Source organism: Mesoplodon mirus (assembly GCF_964341445.2).
Source record: "Mesoplodon mirus genome assembly, chromosome: 2".
NCBI lineage: Eukaryota > Metazoa > Chordata > Mammalia > Artiodactyla > Ziphiidae > Mesoplodon > Mesoplodon mirus.
Window position 1 is genome coordinate 183,435,298 of NC_138977.1, and position 8,122 is coordinate 183,443,419.

An 8,122-nucleotide genomic window follows, 5' to 3' on the forward strand; every position below is an offset into this window, starting at 1 on the left:
GGGCCCGTGAGCCGTGGCTGCTGAGCCTGTGCATCCGGAGCCTGTGCTCCGCAACGGGAGAGGCCACAACAATGAGAGGCCCACGTACTGAAAAAAAAAAAAAAAAAAAAAAAGCATCAGGGTCTTAAGCCACTAATTTTAAGGTAATTTGTCACTCAGCAAGAGATCACCAAAACAATGGAACCTTCCAGCTGGTCTCCTCTGTGCTCCATTGTGCTAGAGAGAACAGAGGAAGATGAGAGTATCTCTGCTTGGGTTAAGGGAGAAGCATCCCTCAGGCCCGGAGTGGAGGAAGCGGCTGGTCAAGCAGCAAGGGAAACCTCGCGGGTGCCAAGACCCGGCCAGCCAGCCCTCCTTATTTCGAAGGGCTGGGCTCACTTTTTAGAAGCCTGGTGAGCCCCTTTCAGGTAGGCTATTATTATCTCCATTGTGCTGAAGAAAAACCCAAGGCCAAACAGCTCAGGCCACATACGGAGTGGAGTTGGGATCCAAACCCCAGGTCTGTGCACCTGCGAAGCCCACTACAAAGAGCCGCTTCGCCAACGCCTTGGATCCTCAAGGGAGAGCCCAGCCGTGCTGTCCAGCTTGCACGGGTGTGGGAGAGGTGGGGAGGGGTCCTGAAAGGGTCTCTTGAAACATATGCTCGGAAGCCAGCATGGAGCACCCTTGCCTGGCTCTTCAGCTCCCCGCGCAAGCAGACGTAATTCCATCCATCCACAGAAACGTGCTTCTCCCCACACACCCTCACTGCCAACCCGCCTCACCCCTGCAGCTCTCCACACAGAGACCTTCATGGGAACAGGAGGGGCTCAACTGATGGCCCATTTAGCTCTCAGCAGCCAGACAGGGAACAGGTACATCTGGAAAGATACACTGCACCTAGGCGAGTTATACTGGGGGTGAGAGCCCCACCACTTGGGCCCTAGCTTTGGGTTCTGTAGGCTTCAGGCAATGCCCAGAGGCAGAGCTGTCCTTAAGGGACACTGCAACAGATGGTCAGGTTCACTCAAAGTTAGAAAGCTCCATTCCTGGGACCCAGGTTGGGCGGGCAGCAATTGTGGGTCAGGCAGTGAGGAACCTTAAGAGCGCGAGGCTGCATCAGCGAACGACCCTCAGCCCCGGGTCTGCTGTAGCACCTCTCCCCAGCTTCAGAAGTCTCCTAAGAATGTGGGGTTAGGAGATGGTGCTGGGGGAAGGGCGGAGAGGGATGCTCCAAGGGTGGCAGGGTTCTAAGTTTCCCTAAGTGGGGGAAGGGAGAGAATAAAGCATGAAGAGTTCACACACTCCCTCCCTGGGCCCGCTGGATGACGATGAGGCAGAGCTGAGTCTGCGGGCGTGTCTGGGGCCCAGCCAGGAGGGGAGGCAGCCCAAGGCGGTAGGGGCACCGGGGGACCTGGGCTGCTGGGTGAGGGGAGCCAAGCGGGGGATAGGCTCCTGCACACACCAACCCCCTCATTGCAAGTTCATCCCACCAGTAAACGAGAGGAATCTTCCCCATAAAGAGTGACTCCAGGGCTTCCCTGGTGGCGCAGTGGTTAAGAGTCCGCCTTCCGATGCAGGGGACACGGGTTCGTGCCCCGGTCGGGGAAGATCCCACATGCCACGGAGCGTCTGGGCCCGTGAGCCATGGCTGCTGAGCCTTCGCGTCCGGAGCCTGTGCTCCACAACGGGAGAGGCCACAACAGTGAGAGACCCGCATACCGTAAAAAAAAAAAAAAAAAAAAAAAAAAAGAGTAACTCCAACTGATGCCATTACTAATCACTGGCCATAAAGCTACTACATAAAGAAGAGAGACAGAATGATAAATCTACAGGAGGGCTGCCTGACAGAACAATTAGACTTGGGAGACAAACATTTGTTCACAGACATCACCACCAGGCATGTATTATTAATAAAATAGACATTGAGCTCAGTAGATAATGAAAGGAAAGGGGACCCCAGCCTCCCCCACCCCAATAAAGTCTCCCACTATCCCTCAACTTTGGCATTGAGCTCTAACTGATATCAGCTCCCTGAGACTGGTGAGGCTGTCACATGATGCAGGGGAAGTCATGCTCTCTGTTTCTCCCACTCCTGGGGACAGGTACAACTCACTCAATTCCTACTGCCAACTTATATCTGGGTCCAGCTCCTCCATTGCATGTTTTATTGTCTCCCCTCCTATTATATAATAAATTATCCCCAGATTTATCAGCTTAAAACAACTAGCTGTTTCACCCTGGATAAGTCACTTAAACCTTCTGAGCCTCATTTTTTTCAGATGGAAAGTGAGAAAAACAATAGTAAATTTATGTAAGCATCAAAAATAATATGTGAGGGACTTCCCTGGTGGCGCGGTGGTTAAGAATCCACCTGCCACTAGGGAAGTGGTTAAGAATGCAGGGGACATGGGTTTGAGCCCTGGTCCGGGAAGATCCCACATGCCTCAGAGCAACTAAGCCCATGCACCACAACTCCTGAGCCTGTGCTCTAGGGCCCGCAAGCCACAGCTACTGAAGCCCATGTGCCTAGAGCCCGTGCTCCGCAGCAAGAGAAGCCACCGCAATGAGAAGCCCTCACACTGCAACGAAGAGTAGCTCCCACTCGCCACAACTAGAGAAAGCCTGCACACAGCAATGAAGACCCAACGCAACCAAAAATAAAATTTAAAAAAATCTATAAAAAAAGAAAAAGAAATAATATGTGAGAAGCATCTTATAGAATGCCTGGAACATAGATGGTATCCATTAATGATCATTACTTTTACAGTAAAAGACAAAGTCAACCCAACAGCCCTTGATATTCCGATACTGCCCTGAACCACCTATGGGGTAGAGCTCACCTTGGCTCACAAGGGCCCTCCTGCCTGCTCTCAGCCTGTGTTCCCCACTCCTCTCCCTCCACCCCAGTCCTCCCTGGCTTTGCTCTTCTCACTTGGGACTACATTGACTCTTGCCATGAAGACATCAACTTCCCCACAGGCAGAATTTCTATCCATTACACTGCAGCCTCTAAATCAAATTTCTTGCACCCAAGATAAGACTTTGGAACATCAGCTGATGAATGGACATTTTAAGCTAAACAGTCAAGAATTTAGTATCCACAAATTTATCCATACAGCAGTGTTTGTGTTATATGGACTCTTGGTTTTTATTATCTTTAAAAAAAAAAAGTGTAATGGAGGACGTCAGTCGCTAAGTGGAATTAATGCAGGAAATGATCAAAATCATTAGGCACACTGCCACCACCAGCACTCTGTTTTCACACTCATGTTCATTGGACCAGTCTGGGTGCTGGGTGTTCCTCTGTGTTAGGAATAAGCCAGTTGAAGCGCATTGGCCAAATGCTGGGAGAAAACATGGAGGGAAGCTTCTAGAGGCTAAGTGCACCGGTGGAGGAAATGCAGGCATGTGGATTGAGAATTAGCTTCAGAAGAACATTCCAGAAGCAGAACCACACACACTAATATGGAACACTCCCCAAAATATGTATTTAAGAGAAAAAAGCAAAGACCAAACAGTGTGTATGATATGCTACTATTTATATGACAAGAGGGATATGTACATATTAATGTCTCTGGACAGATATGAAGAACCAAATATTAGAGGGCATCTCTACACAGAGAAACCAGAGGAGGGAAGGTTGGAAATGGGGAGCAGATATAATTTACCCCGTTTCTGTTTTTTTCTTACCGTGTGATGGTAGGTTGTAATACAATGATCCAAATGCAGAGAAAATTCATGCATCCATATGTTATGCTTATACCTTGCCACAGATTTCTTGGCCAAGACAAACAGGCTGGCATTTCATCTCCTCTTGACAAGTTATTCCAAAAAGTGAATAAAACATCACCAAAGTCAACTTTACATTCTCCTACTCAGTCCTTTCCAGAACCCCCATCAGCAAGGCTTTTTCACATTAAAAGATGTTCAAACAGACACATGAAAAGATATTCAACATCACTAATCATTAGGGAAATGTAAATCAAAACCACAGTGAGATACCACCTCACACCCATTAGGATGGCCACTATCAATTAAACAAAACAACAAATGCTGGTGAGGATGTAGAGAAATTGGAACCCCTGTGCATTGTTGGTGGGAATGTAATATGGTGTAGCCACTGTGGGAAATGATATGGTGGCTCTTCAAAAAGTTAAAACTACCATATGATACAACAATCCCACTTCTGTGTATGTACTCAAAGGAACTGAAAGCAGGGTCTCGAAGAGACATTTTCACACCCATGTTCATAGCAGCAATATTCACCATAGCCAAAAAGTGGAAGCAACCCAAGTGACCATTGATGGATGACTGGATATGATACAACAATCCCACTTCTGTGTATGTACTCAAAGGAACTGAAAGCAGGGTCTCGAAGAGACATTTTCACACCCATGTTCATAGCAGCAATATTCACCATAGCCAAAAAGTGGAAGCAACCCAAGTGACCATTGATGGATGACTGGATAAACAAGATGTGGTATGTGTATACACACAATGGAATAATATTCAGCCTTAAAAAGGAAAGAACTGATACTATAATGTGGATGAACTTTGAAGAGATTATGCTAAGTAAAACAAGCCAGTTACAAAAGGATAACTACTGCATGATTCCACTTACATGAGATACTTAGAGTAGTCAAACTCATAGAAACAGGAAGTAGAATGGCAGTTGCCAGGGGCTGGGTGGAGAGGGAAATGGGGGGTTGCCAAATGGGTAGAGTCTCAGTCTTGCAAAATGAAAAACTTCTGCAGACTGTTTGCACGGTATATGTTAAGAATATGTGAATATACTTAACACTACTGAACTGTACACTTAAAATGGTTAAGGTGATAAATTTTATGTGTGTGTACTTAACCACAATAAAAAATAAAAATAAATTTCCTCTGGTTCATAAATGTCAATGTACTGAGAGTTATCTGACAGAGCCCCTTAGAAGTTATGTTGTATATAGTTAATGTTTACTCTCTGTAGTTAATGTTTTAAATCATGATGACTAGCACATCATGTGGAACACTTGATGTTTAAAAAGCATGTAGTCACTCTATGATCCCAGGTATATAACATCCTTGAAACGACGGCGAACAGACCAGTGGTTGCCAGGCTTAGGGCTGGGGGAGAGACTCTTAGAGGTGATGGTGAGCTCTGTATCCTGATTGTGGGAGACGGTTACACGAAAACATACACGTGATAAAATGTCTCTATCCTCCTACATAAAAAAATCAATACATGTAAAAACTGGTAAAACCCAAATCAGGTCTGTAGTTTATAGTATTGTCCCAATGTCAATTTCCTGGTTTTGATCACTGTACTAGGGTTAAGTCAACATTATCTTTGGAGGAAACGGTGACAGGGACAAGGAAACTTTGTACTATTTTTGCAACTTGCCTGTGAGTCTAAAAGTATTCCAAAATAAAAAGACTTTTTAAAAAATATGTATCCAATATTTGGAGAACTGGTGATATTTTGTAGCTCTCCAGAGATAGAACCCACTTTATAGGGTGTAAGTTGCAGCTGGACCTCTGTACAGAGGACTTTCATGCCTTCCCACAAGACTCAGGTGAAAAAAAGGCCTGTCTGCACTGCACACTGGGTGCACCATTTCACCACACACTTGGGTCCCCTCCACCTACAGGGGCTTCTCCCTCGGCCCATAGGGTTGTTCCTCCCTCTTTGTCATCATCATCAGCTGAGAGAGCTCACGGCCCTCCTGGGCCGCAGTCACCCTCGTGTGCTGGGCACAGTGCCCCCACAGCTAAGCCTCACTGCCGCCATTGTACAGATGTGGACACTGAGGCTTGGAGACGACAAGGGATTTGCCAAGGTCCCACTGACAGCGGGTGGTACAGGGTCCTGGATTCAAGGCCAGATCTGGTGACACCTCCAGCTGGCCTCTTGTGCCCCCTTACTGGCTACCTCAGCTGCCACCTGCAGACTGGCCTCTGGCAGCAGGTGCGAGGCAAGCCAATGGGGACAGGGTGCTAATTCAAGGTTGCAGGCAGAGCAGCTGTTCTTTGAGTCCTGGTGGCCTGGGGCCACGCTGCTCTTATTTTCCCGGGTAGATAAAGTGCTCTACTTAGGAGAAGCTCTCTCCCGGCTGCAGGGCCATTAGCTCGCTGACTCCTGGAAAAACCATTTGGCCAGCGCTGACAGATGTGGCCATTACACAATCACTTAGCCCCTCTCCCTGCCCCATCCAGACCTTTGGAGGGGGAGGGGCCTCGAGGCGTGCAAAGCCCTGGGGAGGGTCCACACAATTCACTTCCCGGCCACCGCCTCCCTTCTGCCCTTAGGCTGCATTTTGCCTGGCCCACGTTGCTGCAGCAGGAAGCGGCTCCAGACAGCGTGGTTGCAGTGTGCTGCCAATGACCTTGTTATCCTGAGAGTTGTTCACAAACTGCCTTCACGTGCATCATCCCCCTTGATGCTCGCAAGAACCCTATGATGTCAAAATTAGGATAATTACTTCCACTGTACAGTTAAGAAATGAGGCACAGGAAGGTTAAAGAGCTTTCCCAAGGTCCCCCAGCCAATAGAAGGGGTTGACCTCAGGCCTCTGATTCCCAGGTCTGTGGTGTTTCGCGCACCCCATGCTGCCATCACCCTGTTGGGATGTTACCTTGTGTTGGGAACACAAACAGCCTCAAAGCAGGGTCTCCAAGGCCAGGGGTAGGGTAAGGGCTGCTCCTGTCTGCCAAGTAGAGGCATCAGGCACCAGAGTCTGCAGCCTTGCCCCCTAGCAGCAACTTGCCATTGGCAGAGCCTGGGCAGCCCTTGACCTGGAGGCCCCAGCTTGGGTCATTTCATCCTACACCTCCCATGCTCTCTGGACCCTTTACTCAAGCTGGATGAGTGCCTCTACCACCCGTGTGCCCCAGGCAGGGCTTCACAGCCATTCAACAGCTGGCAAACCTCCTCTTCCCAGCAGCAGCACAGGCATCTCAGCATAGAGGTTGCTGTGACATCTGGGGCACCCAACTGATCCAGGCCAGGCTTCCACAGCCGCAGCCCCAGCACTGTCTGACGATGCGCCCGGGTCCCTGGCCCTGCATCGCAGCCAGGATGCATCCAGCAGAGTCAGGGGAACCAGGGGCTGGTGGGAGGGGGCAGTGCCCACGTCCTAAGGAAGAGCACTAAAGAGCAATGGCCCGTCTCCTGCACAGAACCAGGCTCAGAAAACAAGCAGTTTTGCACAGCAGCGGCAGTCCTCCCGGCTCAGAAGCCGGAGAGCAGAAGGAGGACAGCAGCAGCAAGGGAAGCCTCAACCCTAAAGTCCAGCCTCCAGTGACCTGTCCGAGAAAGCACAAAGAGAACACCCGAGATGTTCCTAGGGTACCCAGATGCTGCTGCTCTTCATTAAGATACCCCGCTTTGCCTCAAAGTGACTCAGAGAAAGGTGACTTAGAAGTACACATACAGGTAGGGGGCAGCACTTTTCTCTAAAATGTCCTTCCTGGTGGATTAGGGGATAGATCTTGGTTTATCCAAACCCATCACCCTGCCTCCTGCTGTGGGACTGAGGGAGCATACGGGCCTGGCTTGGCCAGGAGAACAGCTCGTGCTGGGGGAAAGGATGCTGCTGTCCACACAAAGATGGCAGACCCCTGGAGCCTAACTCCCCGGCACTTTGCTCACTACCCACCTCGGATAGCAGTTGGCGGTGCTGGGGCCCTGGGGGTCCAAATTCTGAATCGAGCTTTATTGTCACTGGGAGGGGGTCCTAGACAAGGACAGGCGCCGAGGATGGCTCAAGGGGATCCCTGGGGTGTTGCACAGCCCCAGGATCCATGAGCTTCTTGGGTGCAGAGTCCAGGCACACCTCCATGATTTATGTTTGTACACAAGCTCACTGCCAAGGTGTTTAGCCAAGTCCTGGAGCGAAAACACCAAATGCTGGATCCTCTGAAGCCTGGCTGTGTCCAAGAGTGGAGCCCAGAAATGGAGCTATCATTTTTTTTTAATGAATATTATAAGTCCCTTATAACCCTTGTCTCTAAAGAAAATAAATATCCTCCTTGGGTTTGATGTGCCTAAGCGGGTTGGTTTTTTTCACGTCTGTGCCCTGCTCTGCCGCTGGTGTGCTCTCCCAGAAGCGGGCATACTTCCAGTGTCCGCCCAGATGGCACGTCCCAGGGCAGG